We start from the raw sequence: 18,652 nt of genomic DNA, 5'->3' as shown, positions 1-18,652 counted from the left end.
AAGATACAAGCTCTTAAATACGCATCAATAGAATGTACAATTGGCTATGTACCAGAAGAACTAGAATAAACTAGATAATCGATGTAATTAATATAGACATAGTTTTTAAAACTTTACACAGTTGTGCAATGGTGTCCTAAATGTCTGTTTTAGGAATAATTACAAATACAAATTTCTGCCTATAATTTTATAACTATTTATTTGGAGTTTGCAGACATTTATTTAGATGTTTCATTACTTGACTATGTAACATCAACAGTGTTGATGATATTATCTAGGTAGATAATGAAACATCTGCAAGCACTTAAGCTCAGAGATAATCTTTTCTATTGGAATAACTATTTATTCCAATGATTAATATTTTTTCTTATCAGATGAAAAAATATTATTGTTTAACAAGGTGCAATATTCACAAATGCTGGAAAAGAGGCTAAACACATTTATGTCACTTGTTAAAATGGCCTAAAACAGATGCTTGCAACATACAGGAGAAAAAAATAGCTTTAGGCCATCTGATCACTTGTCAAAAAATAATCTGTGCTAGAAGAAAGACAATTGTCCAGTTATTTTGCCAACCTGACAAGTCACTATTTTAAGACAAAGAAGCACTGCACTGGTGTCCTCTTCTAAGATTCCTAAAGAAAACATGGCACATTTCAGTTAGTCATTAATGCATAGTTTTGAGGGATTAGATCCCACAGATCACCAAGGTGCACGTATCCACACACAGACGCGTGCGCGCGCACACACAAACACACACAGAGGTTTTCTCACATTACAAAGTGACTCACCTTTACATAACATGAGATCAGTAGAAATCCCTACTTAAAAGTGAGAAAAACATTTGGAACCTATTCCCTTGAGAATACAAGTCACAAAGAGAGCAATTAAGTAAGTTCGCATCAAATAAATAAACAATTCCCATTATTAGTGCCAAGGCAAGAAAAAAATGATCGGCTGTTTTTTGAACAGCCATACATCAGTAAGCCATTTCTTTATCAGCACTGCTGAGGTTATGAGACTTCATACTTAAGAGGGAAAATAACAGGGAACAGGTTGCCACGGTAAGCTCATAAGATTTGTTTCCAACTTATCTTTGGCAATTAAATTTAGCATCACTGGAATTGAGGCAGATGTTCATGTCAAAAGAACCAATTCCCCCAAAAGTCAAATGAGAGAAGAGTTAAGTCCTTTTTAAGGAGGTTCCATCCCTAAGTCACCTCTGTACTACCAGTTTTTTCTCATCATTCCTATCACCCATTTCCTCCCACTAATGACTGCATGATCTGTAACTTGTTGCTTATATCCTTAGGATTTTTATTAATATTGTTTCCTCATTGCTTATTTGTCCCCTATAATCATTAAGTGTTGTACCTCATGATTTTTAACAAATGTATATTTTATGTTCACTGAAAGCATAGCAAGAGCATTGCACCAAGAGCATTGCACTAAGACAAATTCCTTGTGTGTCCAATAAAAGAATTCTACTCTATTTTTGAAAAATCCTTCTATTTGCCACCCCCTCCAATATCTCTCTAATATTTCATTAGAGCACAAAGAAGCAGAGTTAGAAACTCTTTTATCTGTGAAAAAAATAATCATGATTCAATTGTGTATTCTTAACATATTAGCTATACATACAATCTGAAGTCCTAAGGCCACAAAACCTTGAAAATGGCCCCTATAAAACTCCCCAAATGTAAAGAATAATAGTTTTACTTAAGTGGCTCAATTCAATCAAAATATTAGGACACATTTTACTTGCAACTGCTTGTGGACAAAACATTTCAAATAACTGAAGTTTGAAAAACTCTAAAAAAAACTATTTAAATTTTGTAGCAGTAATTTTGATCATTCCAGAAATGTTCCAAACTTCAAACACTACTTCCCTGAGTTTGAAATACCTTGTTTCGAATTTGAAACAGGGTGGTTTCAAGGTGACTGGAACATCAAACTATTCCATTTTGATCACAACTGTTTTTAAGCTTCTACTGTTATAATTTGAAATGTTTTGCATACCCCTATTATGCAAAAACAAATACAGGGGGATTCTCTTCCATACATCAAAAAATAATCCTAGTTACATCTGAATACGCTCAACAGGCAATGAATGTTGAGTGCAGAAGAGAAAGAAATGGCCAGGTGACAGGAGAATGGCTTTCTAAAGAAGGTCAATACCTCACAGAGCAGATGCCTTATCTGCAAGCTCTTATTAAAGTATAAAATGAGATAAAAATATTTTGTTGTCACTTTTGCCAGCAAGACCTATCATTAGATCAGCTTAATGAACCTAAGGAGATGGGCTAGCACTATGATAACGAACCTATGACACAGGTGCCACTGATAGCACATGGAGCCATATCTGAGGGCACAGGTGTTACCCTATGTCAGCTCCAACATGCTGGATATGCGTGCTGGCCATTTAATTTTTGGCCTCCTGGTGGGTGGGGTAGTCTGTTTTTGCCCTCCCCGGGCTTCAGGAAAGCCACTGGAGCCTATGGATGGTGAAAAACAACCCAACGAGTCTACCAGACTTCAGGTAGGCCCATTGGGCCTGTTTTTTGCCATCCATAGACTCCGGAGGCTTTCATGAAGCCTGCGGAGGGTGAAAAATGGCCCAAAGGGTCTACCAGAAGTCCAGAGGTTTCAGTGATGCCTGGTGTAGTAATAACAGGGATTTTCTCTCTCCAGTTTTGGGGAGAGGGACTTGTGCTTGACCTTGCCAACCCCAACCTTTTTTCTTGACCTTGCCAACCTCAAATGTCTGATATTAATCTTGAAAATCTCCCTGCTCAATTATCCAGGAATAATATGTTGCCTCTGCAAACCCTAGACAAGTACAATGTAAATGGACATGTTATGGTAAGTACCATACCAGTGAGAACGATTTGGTGGGCTGGGGGTAAGAAACTGATGAAGTGACAAACCTTATTTTCCATTAAATGGATTCCTTCAATGGAAAAGCTCTCAACTTTCCACAGAAATAAGGCAAAGGTAAAGATGCCCTTCAAACCTCAGGGTGATCATTAGATTTCAAGGACATCTTCTGTTCTTGTTGCACAAAGAAGCCAGCCCTCCAAAACTCAGGCTGCATTCCACTGGCACTATAAATGAAGTGCTTAATTAGAAGGGTTGATTCCTGTCCACTCCACATAGCTATTCGGAATTCCTTCTGCCAAGAATGGCAACCAATCCTCTTCAAATGCTTTAATTAGATAGTTATGTGTTGGCAAAAAAGTCAAGAAAAAGTAGGTGGAGAGAGAAAGGGGGGTGCCACAGTAAAATTTTGTATTTGTAGTTTTGTATTCATTTTTAAGATTCCATGAAGATAGTAGATCAACAATCACTAGGTTCACACACTAAGTAGCAATCTAACTTGATTTAAATTTATTGTACCATCTACTCTAGTTTTTAAATCCTGGTTTAAACCACTGAATTCAATCAGTGATTTATTTCTGAACATTTAACAAAATTTATGTCTTTAAAAACCAACCATTCTCTTTGTTGTTAAAGAAGGGAAGGGCTCTTGACACTGAATTAGTGGCAACATTCATACAATATCTGTCTAGTTTTAATGTAATATTCTGCAGCTAAAAAAGAGAGCCATTCATTGAAATATATTTCTCATCCTGCATTAATGGCTGTCTCAAAGTATAAGCAAGTGCGCAGCCCACTTGTGTATCTTTGTATGCAGAGTATTTAATGAATATACAGTATTTGTATTCATCCTTTCACCTGAAGGATTCAATGTGACATCTGGGGTATTCTTCAAAACATATCAGCCGCCGAATGCTGCTACTTCTGTCAAAGATCTCCTAGCACCAGAGGTTAGAGAAGATAAGACAGATAACTTTTTTGCTTTCATTTCATACATACAGTAGTGTTCTCTACCTTGACTGTGTGGACTTCAACTCCCAGAATCTCCCCAGTCACACATCTTCAAGCTTCCAAGATTGAGATACAGGCTTCTTACAGACATCTGCTTGCCAAGTGTGAAAATATTGCGCTGGCCCATATAAGCTAACGCAAATTAATATTTCAAGTTTGTACTCTCATATATAAATGAATTAATTTGTTTAGAAGCAAGTACAGTAGTACCTCTACTTAAGAACGCATCTACTTAAGAACTTTTCTAGATAAGAACCGGGTGTTCAAGATTTTTTTGCCTCTTCTTCTCTTAAGAACCCCAGGAAATCTGAGAGCGGCATGAAGGCCTGGCCAGTTTCCTGCCATTCCTCCTTTAATCCCAGCCATCTCGGGCTTTTCTGGGCTGCCAGAGGAGCCTTTTGGTGGCGCTTAAGGAGGCTTTGGCAGTTTAGAGCGAACAAAGCATTTTCCTTTCTCTGGGTGCTTGGAGAGGGAATAAACCTCTGCCAGCGCCCAGAGAAAAGAAACACTCCCTTCCTTCTGGGCAGCAACTGTCCTCCTCCTCTTATTCCTCCTTCTCCTCCTCCCACCCAAATTCCGAGCTTTTATTTCTTTCCTAATGGGTTTGCATGCATTATTTGCTTTTACATTGATTCCTATGGGAGATATTGCTTCTACTTACAAACTTTTCTACTTAAGAACCTGGTCACTGAATGAATTAAGTTCTTAAGTAGAGGTACCACTGTACCTCTGTATTTATGACTGACTACCCATATTGTACAAAGCTATGTTTTACTTAACTATGGTTATGGAATAAATCATATTGGCTAGATCTGTACAATTTACTAAGCTAGTAAACCACAAATAACAAACCACAGTGGCCAGATAGCAACTTAGCTTTATAGCTTGAATTACTATTACAAACCAGATCAGTTAAATTATGAAATCTTTTGAAAAAAAATAAATAAATGGCTGACAGCTCTTCAATTTGTTTATTAGTGGAATTGGCTAGTTCAAATGAGAATTTAACATACTAGCAATATTAGTCATCAAACACATCTGGATGTTCTTCACCATAATTGAATGCCAGTGGTTTCCAAAGAAATTGTTCCGATACAATCTGCATCTATTAAAAATCTCCACCAAGGATTCTGTCTTGCCTCTTCAAACATGTCCTCTGTTTAGTTTCATGGTTCTTTCCGTTCATATCTAACAAAAATGTATTTGCTACAGTTTAAGGTGTCACCCCTCCTCACTTTTACAGCAGTATTTCTATTGTAGCTTTATTAAATGAATTTCTTCATACATACAATGATAATCACATTATAATACCATGGAATTTTAGTCAGAAGACCATGAAGGCACAAATGTTCTATCTTTCTTTTATGCCAAAATAAAATATAATTCTTGGAACATTGGAACACTGAGTAAATTCTAATTTACTTTAATTTCAATTGTATTTTGGGGTATCTTGACTTATCTTTAATAAACTTGGTTTTCCGTATGAATGTCTGGAAGAAATTATGTCATTGAAAAGAATTCAATATTCTTCTTGTTTGGAAAATCAGGTGCACTGATTAAAAAAGCAGATGTTGTTTTTGGAAAAGGAATAGATAATAGATCCTAGGGAGTTCAGAAAGCATCCCTCTTTGACTTTCTTATGGTTTGTATATTTTACAATAGGACAGATTCACAGATCACATCATACCATAAACCATGGTTTACAAATCTTCAAGAAGGTATCAGAAAATGTCTAATTGGCCCTAAAAGAGTTTTTAAGGAATTATCAAGAGTAAAGTTGTGAAAAACTTCTAAAACTGGGGAGCTCTGAATGACAGCTTTTAATAAACGTCTGTCTGCCTATTCACCAGAATCCACCATTATAATGGACTGAAATTGAATATAGGAAAACAGAAGAGATGAATTCTTCCTCCAGGAGAATTTTATGTTAAACAGGTGCCCTAAGGAACATCAGTGGCTGAAGCAAGCTAGTTAAATTATGCTACCTTGCACATATTTTTGTGTCATTATCTTTGAGTTTGTTGTTATTGTTATAACAGTTGTTATTATATTTTGTATAAGTTGCCATAGAAATCCTGGAATATGAATACTATTTTAAATAGGCAAGGCATTATTATACAAGGAAAAAATCCCTAAATCATAATGCTTGTTTTAGGCTTTGTTGTAATATACAGTATGAGAATAAATCACAATGGTTTAGCAAGGTGCATAAACCAGAAGAGATGAAAACCAGTCTAGCTGCCTTTTGAAAAAAAGCACATTTGAGAGAACCAGAAGAGAGTAGTTTAAGATTGTCAGAAAACAATATCGGTGTCCTATTCTCAGGCAGTGAATGAAGTTAGATCTAATCAAAAATAAGGTCTACCTATTTATGTAATTTATTCAATAAATATTCAATAAAATCTGTTAAATGGTTGGATAAATGATCTGGGGGAAAGCAAGCCTTTTTCACAGAACAATTTTCCCTGGATCATTTTTAGACTGGATCACTTCAATTTCTTCAAATTGAACCACTTTTTCTCTGCAGCATTAGTAACTGCTGATCATGACAGCTATTTATAACCACTAAGATAAAGACAGCCCTCCTCTAAACACTCCTTGTTGAAACAATAATGGGAAATGTTTTCTCCTTTGTAGGACTTTCCATAGGCATTCACAATGAAATAAATCAGAATTCTGGGAATTGAAATACACACTGTACATCTTCAAGTTGCCCAGGTTTAGAAACACTGAATTAAACAAACCTGTGCTCTAATCCAAATGAGTTTTCTTTAAAGAGATAAAAATATTGATTTGCCCAGGTCCCAGTTTGTACATTGTACATTATAACATTCGGGGCAACAGCTTTTGTGTAACTTAAGAGCTCACAGCTCAAAAATGCCTCTAATCTTCGTTTGCCCTTGGAAAGACTGAGTTGTAATTGCCTAACCTACAGAAGGCTAGCAATAACTTTATTCATAATTAAAATTCAAAATATGAATTACTTCCTTCATCACCACCACTCAGAACTCTCACAAATTCCAACATTCTCCCCTCCCAAGCTTTACATAAAGGAATTATGTTGTTCTCAAATGAATTGTTCAGTTCAAGACTGAACTCTTGATTTACAGCACACAGATGCTTACCTTAATGCCTTTCATGAAACAAGCAAACACAGTTGCTGGAAGACCTGCTGTTGTACAGGAGGTTATTCCACCAGTAGTGGGTTCTAAATCCTGTCACTACCAGTTCATGCATTCCGGGCGAGTGGACAGCCTCCCGCCATTGCAGCCACTGGTTCACAGAACCAGGCTGAACCGGGAGCACCCCACCGTTGTATTCCATGCTTCAGAAGCACCCCTACAATATCTCTCTATTCTGCTCTGGCCTACTCAGATCGGAACAAAGGGAGAATCCACGCACAGAAATTTCAAATCAAACACCTTTATATTTAAAATAGGATTTATACAAACAAAGTCAGGCTCTTTTGTCCATGTTGGTAGCTTTCCCGGTTAAATTGGCTAAGAGATAAGAAGCAGACTGCAACCGAGGTTCAAAGCTAATTCCTCAGTGAGATCATGTCCTTCAATCACACACTTACAGATCTCCAGGTTTTCCTCAGACGGTTGCATATCTGCTCGATGGATTTAAAAGAATAATAATAGTTTGCCAGTGAAGCATTTCTGGAACCCTGAATCTAGGACATCCACCATTTCAAACATTGGATCTTCACACCTTTTTTACCCATGATTCCTCATTTATATATTGACTGGGTGTGGTCAACTATTTCCTAGAGATATAACTATCTAGACTTTCTTTCATAGATTCATCTTCTGGAACTTTTCCTGTAAAGATATTTCTGCCTACTTCATAACCTTTTGACCCGGGCATCTAATAGGGGCTCCTGATCCCCAATGTCTCTCTCTTCCTCTGACTCAGACATTACCATCACTGGGGTTTCTACAGTTTCTCAGATTCCAATTCTCCCGCACTCTCACTCTCTGACTCAGTTGTTGTTATTATTATTATTATATTATTATTATTATTATTATTATTAATAATAATAATAATAATAATAATAACATTTATATGCCATCCTTCTCCAAAGACCCGAGGCGGCTCACAGGTTGTCAAAAACACTGGCCTAGGGTACCAAGACGGACCCGGTTCATCCTCCTCAGAAAGTGACCAACTGAGCTGGTTGTAGACCATTTACAACACTCTCTACCTTGACCAATTTAGCTTCTAATGACTGTATGTAAAACTGTAAAATGATATTGGGTTTTCTAGCTGCCAATGGGCTTGCCACAAAGCATTCAAATAACTTGATGCAAAGTCACTTCAGGTAGCAGGACTTGGCTCACCTTGTCCAAACTTAAAAAGTAGGCAGTCTTGGGCCTGGGATGGGAAGTCATTTGAAAACCCAGGGTTTGGGGCTAGAATGGAAAATTTCAAAAAAAATTCCAGAAGTGAAAATGGTAAAAATGGTTCCCTATTCCTGCCAAGAAAGCTGTATGGATATAGCCATGAAATCATCAGAACATAAATTTGTCTCAGAGGAGATTTTACATTACATTTGTTTAGAAGGAGCATTAAACAATTACTCAAATAATTCAAGACTGAACTCCTGATTTACAGCACGCAGATTCTTACCTGAAGGAGAAAGCGTTTCAGGAAACCAGCAAACATTTCCAGCTGCTAGAAGACCTGCTGTTGTACACTTGGTTATTTCACACTCCAGAAACACCACTGAAAAATCTCTCCACCTTGACAGATTTAACTTCTAATGACTGCATGTAAAACCTTGGCATATAGTTTCCAAACTATCATAATTTCAAATCTAAGTGGAAATTAGGTAGGGAATGCTTCAAATTCAATTACAAACAGATTATTTGGAGTTTGTGAGAACATGCATATAGCATGTAGCATGCATGTCTAATGCTAGGTCAGGGAGCAGTATATTTTCCTGGAATCATATGGTAAACCCTGGAAAAGAGACGGATGCTTTAAAAGTTACAAAGGAATGATATTGTTTCTTCTCTCATGTGCTCCAAAGTATTTTTTTGGAATCAAATTAAATCACTGAACAGCCTTATTGATAAACAGATAGATCTCTGTTCCTGTCATTAAATTTAATGAGACTGAAAATAAAAGCACATGTTGGCATGTTAATGCATTCTCCAGTCCCTCAAAAATACTTTAAAGTTAATTTAAATGGCTATATCCCAGTGACATCAATTTTATTTTTCATTAAAAATGGCTGATTTTATTTCTGAGACCTAGTTAAAGTATCCCACATATAAGGCAGCCATGACTTAGGAATTCTGGGAATTGAAATTCACAGATTGTGCAAGGGTCATAGTTCCCCAATCCCCACCCCTTTAATAAGAGCTGGAGGGATGCAAATAAAATACATTAAGTAAAATATTTTAAATATTATATTTTTACATATATATATATATATATATATATATATATATATATATATATATTTGTTTTCATATATATATATATATATATATATATATATATATATATATATATATATTTAAATATTTGTTACAATCTAATAGCCTTCATGAGTTTTGAAACTCACATATGGGTTATGTAAGGCTTGGGGGCGAATGGATCGTTTGTGAAAAATAATGTATATAGTAGGCCCCTTGTTATTTTACTATTTTAAAATTAAAAATAAATTTCCACTGGCTACTTTGCAGCAAAAGTGGAATGAAGATTGGCGGATCACACCCTTCAGCCCTGAGGACGTTCTCAGAAGGAAAACTGATTGAGAAATATTATTCTGCATTGAGCTGTCTTGTGGAATGAGTTTCATGTGCATCTAGCTCACTGAATTGCTATGCCAGTGAGTTGTGGGACACATTGTAAAACACAGAACGCTCATGAATAACCTGCAGTTTAAAGTATAGAGTAGCTGATTGAAACGCTGTATTATATATCCACACTGTAATTTCACTATCACAAACAAATGTTTTGCAGGTTTTATATAAAGAATATGATGTAAACAGAGTTTGGGTATTCTTGAATTAACTTTTAAGAAAGAGTATACTACAAATACAGCTCTCCTAAAGTAAGTGGAAGTATTTTTGAGAGGTTGTTTTAGTGGTATATTCTTTGTGGGGCTGTCTGAAATTTCTGCTAATTAAATCTCTGAAATCTCCAGGGAACAAGTGATGGGAAGTTCTCTGCCCACATCTCCAGAGAATCTACTGTATATCAGCGTAGATTTGCTTTGTCTGAAACCATGATCTAGGTCAGTATTTCTCAATCTTAGCAATTTTAAGATACATTAGACATGAATTCATAGAACAAAAAAAAATCCTATTTCATCCGCAAACTATTATTTTCCTTCCCATTTCAAGCAATTTTAAAACTTTTACTATGAGATGAAAAAACTTGTCTTTCATACATTTCAGGGAACCATATTCTGATTGCCTTTGCCCCTATAACTTTGAAAATGGAAATTCAGCTAATTTAAGTAATAGCACCTGGGACTGCCATAAAATCTTCTGTAGAATTATGTAACTAGGGAAAAAATATTCTGGCTTTCGCAATATCACTTGATAAACTGGATTAAATGTCACATTCAGACCCAGATTAAATTTTATTTTGGCAAATTGAATAATTTCCTAACCTATGAATGTGAATAAGAGTTATTCAAGAGCATTTGGCCAGTGCAGAATGTTACACTGAAATAAGTAAGAGAAGAAGGAATTTAGGACCATGGAGCAAATCAGTGGTTTCCTACCCTGCTTCTTGATATAACCTTAAGGTTTCTAAATGCTTCCATTGATGACTTTGGGTCAGTCACTCTCTCTCTCTCTCAGCTCAACTCACCTCAGAGGATTGTTATTGAAGGGAAGACGTTATTGAAAGGAAGACGTTATATTGGATATGTTAGTAAAAATAATAAAAGGGCATACAAAAAATACCACACATTTCATCAATGAGTTATTAAGAAATTATATTCTATGGGTAGGCATATGGCATGGTAGATGCAGAAAAAAGTCTTAGTAGATCAACTTTCCCCATCCTGTGCAATCCATATTAATTTGGGTTACAGAATTCTGAAAGTTGAAGTCTCAATATACCTCAAGGGCTTTAAGTTGCACATATAGATGTTGAAATAAACCACATGGCAATTTGCATAACTTAGATTATTTTGATATTATTATTTTTTCTTATTAGATCTGGGGGGGGGGGCATTCCCAACAATTATTTGTACCCTATGACAATCGTTAAGTGTTATACTTCATGATATTTGACAAATGTATCTTTTCTTTTATGTACACTGAGAGCATATGCACCAAAGACAAATTCTTTGTGTGTCCAATAATACTTGCCAAGTTCTGTTCTTTTCTATTCTATTCTATCAATTTTGTCACTTCAAATGAATACTTTTACAATAAGAATATAGAATTTAAGCTCTAAAGAATCATTAGATTATTCCTCCTTAAAGCACAAAGACTGGTCTGTTGTAAATCTTAATTCTTCTCTGTGCTTGTGGGAAAGAGAACAAGATAAAGTATGTATGTTGTGTCACTCATAGGTCTTCCGCTGAATTTTCCATAACCTCATTAAGAGATTTTCCAAATATATCAGTAAGGAAAAGTGACTTTCTCATAAAGTTCCAAGAAGAAAACAGCCAATGATTACTTAATCCTCCTGATTCTGAAATCACGGTATCATTTGCAGATGATATAAACATTTAGTTTACTGGTTGCAATCAAGCAATGAATGAAGTTGGCGACCTTTGTTGAACACAACGTTAATTTTCACTAACGGGCGACTATGCCTTTTCATAAGGTAGTTTGGGGCTGAAGGCTACACTGAGTGAATTCATTTCATCAAAACATTTGAATGCATTTGAAATGTAATTTTTAAAAAAAATCAAATATTCAAAGTACTAAAAAATACTGAAATGACTAGGTCTGTAACCTAAAGGTAGATGGAATCAGGATTTCTGTTTTCTCAAGTTGTTTATTTGTTTTCTTCCGTAGGAGACTAGGTTAGTTTTTAGTCTTTTCTTTATGATAATTACTCAAAAGAACAAAAATTTGTGCAGCAAATCTTCAGCATATGCTAAATTTCAAAACGGTAGACATAAAATAAAGCTATTTTAACATTGTATATGGTCTACAAATTTGCCCAACATATTTAAGTATTTTAATTTCATACATTTCCCCAAGGGAAAAAAAACTTAAAATACACATTTCCAGCTACTACCAAAAATAAGTGAAAATAATTTGCATATTTTTATAAATGAATAATTATAGAGACATTTACAAAGCTGTGTCTATTATAGGATTTATGACAACAAGCTCTATAATACAATGCTCCTCCTTCAAAACTTCCTTGCTCTTAACAAGGTTAACACTGATTCAGTAGTTGTCATTTTAAATTTCTCTAACATTCCTCAACGTGCTCTCCTGTAGCACTACAGGCAATTAAAATTGTCTACTTGCCATTGTAAATCCAGGTGATATTGGATCCAGTGAAATCTGGAAGGGGAAAAAATCAGTGCCAGATAGCATTCCTATGAGAAAGCAAGCTTGCACTTTGAACTATAGTTAAATCTTTATGCATTGCAGAAAGGCATTAAAAAAGATGACTTAGAAAAATTACTTATCATAACATGAACTACAGAGTTATTATACTAGATTGAGTTAGAATATGTGATCAACTCAAAATTATGCCATTTCATTAAGAAGGTACCCAAGATTGCAGACTTGCAAGTTGAATGTCATCTAGTTTTATCACAAAGACCATTTTTGCAGTCTATAGGTCCTCAGCTCCTGATTGTTCTGTTGATGTTGGACCCAGTGAATACACTCAACCCAATTAGGCAAAATTAAATAATGTAAGTTTATTGACTCATACTACTTTAAGCCAGCTAATAACACAGGAATAAAAGGGTGAGACTTTAACTGCACGGTTGCAGTCACCATCCTGACTTTTTTTACACTCCCTTGTGGATGCCCTTTTGTGTGAGCATTTATATATTTATTTGAAACAAATATAACAGAAATTCATTCAAATTGGGTTTTCTTCTGCTTAAAGCACAAGAAAGCTTGCAAAATGTAGTTTCTCCATCTGAAATGGAACAGCTTTGTGACTATGTTCTGCACTTGTTAAAATAATTCTCCAACTTTTTTTTCTCAAAGCAAACACTGACAGTCCTCGGTAACTGCTACTGACACCACAGGCTTAGCTCTCTCACCCTTGAGGCATCACAATAGATGCAGGTGGAAATTTCCACCTGGTTTCTTAAACAAAATACTTGCTATATCCAATGACACAACCACGCTAAAGCCATTCCTTAAATTAAAATCACACATCACATCTCAACTAAGCCATTTTAAAATCTAATGTAACATTTATTTCCAATACCCATATGAGATCACATGATATACTATGCTAACAAAAAACTAATTAAGACCACCAGAACTGCAAATCAATGTTTTGTATCAGCTCTTAATACAGAAATCATGGCCACTGCATATCAAGAAAGGAGTGCCACACTGAGCAAAATAGCAATCAATACAGCAAAAATTTTATCTACCAAGCCCTTACAAAGTTCAGGGAAAAGACATAATTGAGGTAGGTCACTTCTTCCTGCTTCAGGAAATAGGTAACTCCTCAGACTCATTGATTCCAGCAATCACAGCCTTCAATCAATGATAGCCATTACTACCTCTCAGTCTTTTAAGGATTATCTATGTCATATATCTAAAAAAAAATCATATGAGGCTACTCTTTGTTTCTTCCATTTCCTGAACTGTCTTATGCATTCATTATTTATGATACTGAACAATCTCAGAATAAAAACATGCAAGTTTAATCCACAAAAATACCGGAGTCCTCATTTGAGTACACTGCAAACAATCAAATTTAAAAATGTATTTTTTCCTATCTACAGTATATCTAAAATACTCTTCCCCAACCTGGTGTCCTTTACTTGGATTTCTGTTCCCATATCTTCCATTCACTATTGATCATAATGTCTGGAATTGATGATAATGTATGTAGAAACAGAGTTAAGCTGAAGAAGAGCTGAAAGAGTAAACTCACTAGCTCTTGGAATAAGGAAAATTTTAAATAACGACCAGGAAATTCTGAGAGTTAATTTCTAACTTATTTGAAAAGCATCAATTTGGAAGGCAAAATTCAATGACTATTTCAGTGATATTGAATTTTCTCCTCTCCCTAGTCCACAGAATGGCTATGAAAATTGATAGGCAAAGTCATTCCTCTAATGATAAACAAGTCATATATTTTAAATGCTGAAATGTACTGTGCAATTTTTTCCTTAAGATTTTATCCTTATTTAACGTAAAGATACCACATAAACATAAAAATGCAAAGTATATCATTGTAGATTTGAAAACAACTGTCATCACAAACTATTTACAAATAATAAACTGAAAAAATATAAGGAAGCACATGGAAATATTATTCAAGATATAATGATGGCCATCAAGTTGGAATTTTTTAACAAGTAGAAAATTAATGCTGGATAAGACAAAAGATGGTTGCATATTGGATAGGTTCCCACCTTGTGCTATGTCATAACATGATTTGAGTTGGCATAACATATGTAGAAATTCACCATTGTAATCCACAGTTTATAATTTAACTTGATAACCCAATTGTGACTTATTCAGCAAACTATGAATAAAACAAGCTTAGTTTAGGACGATATCAGAAGTAATATGCTAGCTGTTAGGGTACATGAACCAGAGAGCTATTGCCCCTATATTGTGGTTGTGGTGAATTATTCAGGCCTCTGATCAGCAAAATGAGGATCTAGATGGGCTTTCAGCTGGTCATATTTATGAAAATGTCATAGAACAGAACAGAATACAGAATGGAATTCTTTATTGGCCAGGTGCGATAAGACACACAAGGAATTTGTCTTTGGCACATATGCTCCCAGTGTACATTAAAAAAAGATACATTTGTCAAGAATCATGAGGTACAACACTTAATGATTGTCACAGGGTACAAATAAGCAATCAGGAAAATCAATACTAATATAAATCATAAGGATACAAGCAACAATTACAGTCATACAGTCAATAAATGGGTGATATGAACAATGAGTAGACTAATAGTAACAGTAATGCAGCCTTAGTGAATAGTTTGAAAATGTTGAGGGAATTATTTGTTTAGCAGAGTGATGGCATTTGGGAAAAACTGTTGTGTTCAGTTGTTCTGGTGTGCAGTGCTTGTTAGCATCATTGAAACAATTTATGTGCAGGATGTAGTAGTTGATGTGCAGGATGTAGTAGTTGAAACAATTTATGTACAAGATGCAGGGGGTCAATAAATATTTTCGTAGCCCTCTTTTTGACTTGTGCAGTATACAGGTCCTCAATGGAAGACAAGTTGGCAGTAATTGTTTTTTCTGCAGTTTTGATTATCCTCTGAAGTCTGTGCGTGCCTTATTGGGTTGCAGAACCAAACCAGTTATAGAAGTGCAGATAACAGAATCAATGATTCCTCTGTAGAACTGTATCAGCAGCTCCTTGGCCAGTTTGAGCTTCTGAGTTGGTGCAGAAAGAATATTCTTTGTTGGGCTTTTTTGATAATGTTGTTGATATTGGGTGACCATTTTAGGTCTTCAGATATGACAGAACCTAGACATTTGAAGGTCTTTACTGTTGATACAATGTTGTCTAGTATTGTAAGAGGTGGTAGAATAGGAGGGTTTCTCCTAAGTCTATCACCATTTCTACGGTTTTGAGTGTGTTCAGTTCCAGATTGTTCCAGATGCACCGCAAGGCTAGTTGTTCAACCTCCCATCCGTATGCACTTTCATCGTTGTCTCGAATGAGACCAATCACTGTTATATCATCTGCGAAATTCAGTAGTTTAACAGATTGGTTGTTTGAGATGCAGTCATTGGTATATAGAGAGGAGTGGTGAGAGTACACAGCCTTGAGGGACCCTATGCTAATTGTACAGGTATCTGGTGTGAGCTTTATCTGCTGTTTCCTGTCTGTTAGGAAGCTTGTCTCTTTCCTATCTGTTAGGAAGCTAACATCATAAAGCCATTCACCATTTGGAATTTTCTGTAGAAAGAAATAGCACTTTGACAAGTAAGTAATAGGGCAAAGTTAATCAGATACCTCATTTCCAATATAGAAGACTTTTATCCATGACAACCAGCTTTAATTTTATTTCTCCTTCAGCTTTAGATCCAGCAGGCGAGAAAACCATCCAGTCCAATTGAAACGTGTCGCACCATCTCTCCCTACTATCCCTAAAGGAACTCCTCCCTATGCCCACTACTTTTGTAGTTATCTGATTTATCTGTTCCCGCTGTAGTCTGGACTCCACCTAACTGCATTAGAGCTGCAGGACTGCAATCCCATTATTCCCCTCTGCCAAGGTTGGGTGGGGAGAATACAGGAAACCAAGGGAGGGGGGAAAGTGAACATTCCAAGGGTCCCTATAGAGATATCTGCACGAATTGAGGAGGGGGTGTTGGAAGAGGCTTCCAATAATAAAGCATTGCTGATTGAGCCTGTCCTTGCCGGCCAAGAAAAGAGGGAGGAAAAATTGGACGGGCTTCCTTAGGGTGGGGCTGTGATAAAGCACAAGGGACACAGATTCATGCAAAATATATTCTGGAAAGCAAAGCAAAGAGTTATCAACGCTTCCTGCATTGTGCTGCATCATTTTCCCCTGGACAGAAAGGGAGAGTAACTGGATGGATGAAAAAAAATAACATGAAAAACAATAAAATAATTTTTAGCCCCACTGATTCTCACCTACATATTGTCCCCCTCCTGATGCAACCTCATGCTTCCGAGAATAATAAACAGTCTCCAAAGGGAGAAGAAGCCAACAATGAAAAAGGTGGGGGAGAGTACCTTCAAATATTATGTCTCAGTAGAATTAAATAAATCTAATGATTAAATGAGAAGAGGCTCTGGGAAGGGGAAGGTGACTATTCAGTGTTTATGGTTATTACCGCTGCCACTATATTATTCTCACCATGACCAAAAGGGGGTTAGTTATAGTATTATTGCTCGTTTCAAATAGAGTATTTCCATTTACAGAAACCTGTTGATGTATTAATAGGAAGGGGTGGGGGGTGAGTAGAATAGACAGAAGGAAAGAGTGTGTCTCCTCCAAAGCACTTGATGTGAAGAGATGGAGGACAGCAAAGAGGTTCGAAAGGGGGAGACTGACCACGCCTGTTTTTTGTTTTTTTGCAACCCACCGACGTTTAGAAAACCAGCAACCTGATTCGAGCCCTCCAGGTTTACTTGCAGTTGCCATTTCGCGTCATTTTATTTCTTGCTGAATTATCAGCCACCCCATCCCGGCGGGGCTCTCTCTGCCGCCCGCCCACCCGATCCTCATAGGACTTCAGTCAGGAACAAGATTTAGAAAACAAGATTTCAGTTTCAATTATCGCAGCGGCGGCGGGGGAGGGGGGACTGGGATAGGACAGGACAAGGCAACCCTCACCCTGCCAGCTCCGCGACGGTGGAAACCGCTTTTCTTTGTAGGGGGAACATGCCCCAGCACTGGTTAAGGGAGGGCAAGCACCGGGATCCCTGCAGAAGAGACTCCATCTATTTACTAACGCCGCAGTGCCGCCACTACCACCAGCCCCTCGGGCCAATTCTCCTCTCCCGCAGCTCCATCAAATCCTGGCACAAGCAACGACGCCGAGCGCCCGTTTCTCCTCCCTCCACCCACCCACCGAACGGATCAGGTCGAGACGAAATCCCCCTCCTCCAAGACAAACGATCCCCAGATCTCTTCTCCCCCCCCCCCCGCCCGCGAAGCCCAAATAGCTACCTCGTCTGAAGTGATGGCGGGGGTGGTCGGGTGGCGTGTGGGAGCCGCTCTCCTTCGTCCTTGTAGGCAATGCGGTGCGCTCCCTTCCTCAGCAGTGACGGAGGAAGAGGAGGAGGGGATGGGTGCGTGACGATGCAGCAGCAGAAGCGGCGGTAATCTCGGTAGCCGCAGCTGGGAAAACGGAGCGCGGGGTGTGAGGGGGAGGGACCGACCGAGTTAAGAGGAGAAGCAGCTGCACCGGCTGTGAGGAACGAAGGTGTGGGGGGGCAGCAGCTCCGCAGCAGACGAGAGCAGGGGATGGAAAAGCGGAGACAGGGAGTGGTGGAGCTCGGAGAGCCGCAGCCAGTCAGCCGGCCTGCCCCCTCCGATAACCGCCCGCACAGCAACAGCTGCACTGACGGAGCGCGCGGGGAGGGGGAGGGAGGAGAGAGAGAGCGAGGAGGGCGGGCAATCGAGCGTTGGTACACACGCGCGCGCGCCCCCCTCGCGGACACAGCCGCCCGCGCGCGCTGCTTTTACAGCGCGAGGGCCCTCGAGGGCAGTCCAGCGCAGGGAAGAAGAGGGTTGGAGGCGTCCGCGATGGCGGCGAATAATCCATCGCGGCCGCCTCCAACCCTCTTTTCCTTCTTTCCTACGCGGGACTGCCTTCGAAGGCCCTCGCGTTGTAAAAGTAGCGCGGGCACGCGGGCGCTTTCTGACCTGATCTCCCTCCCCCCAAACCGTGACATCCGGGTGACTTAGGCCTGCGTCAACGCCGGCCGCCCAAGAGCCCACCGGCCGTTTCTCTCTCGCACGCGTATGCATACCGTAGTTGCCCTTTTTTCCTGTCTGTCCTGTCTGAACGGAACAGATTTGCGGTGATGCGGTATTAAGATGGGCGTTTTTGAACGTTGGTGTTGGGAAAAGATTCCTGAGAATATTACTGTGGACGGACAGCCAAGTAAACAAA

General features: G+C 38.1%; 1 protein-coding gene across 1 annotated transcript in view; it reads right to left on the bottom strand.

Moving 5' to 3' along the window:
- Window positions 1-18,080, bottom strand: part of SPTBN1 (spectrin beta, non-erythrocytic 1) — a 215,589-nt gene extending 197,509 nt beyond the window's left edge. The window contains exon 1 of the mRNA XM_070734769.1: window positions 17,704-18,080. The gene's annotated coding sequence lies outside the window, so the exon portion shown is untranslated. The remainder of the gene's footprint in view (window positions 1-17,703) is intronic.
- Window positions 18,081-18,652: the final 572 nt, after the last annotated feature.

This window comes from Erythrolamprus reginae, chromosome 1, assembly GCF_031021105.1.
Source record: "Erythrolamprus reginae isolate rEryReg1 chromosome 1, rEryReg1.hap1, whole genome shotgun sequence".
NCBI lineage: Eukaryota > Metazoa > Chordata > Lepidosauria > Squamata > Dipsadidae > Erythrolamprus > Erythrolamprus reginae.
The sequence above is the reverse complement of the archived record's forward strand: the minus strand, read 5'-3'. Positions and strand labels throughout refer to the sequence as shown.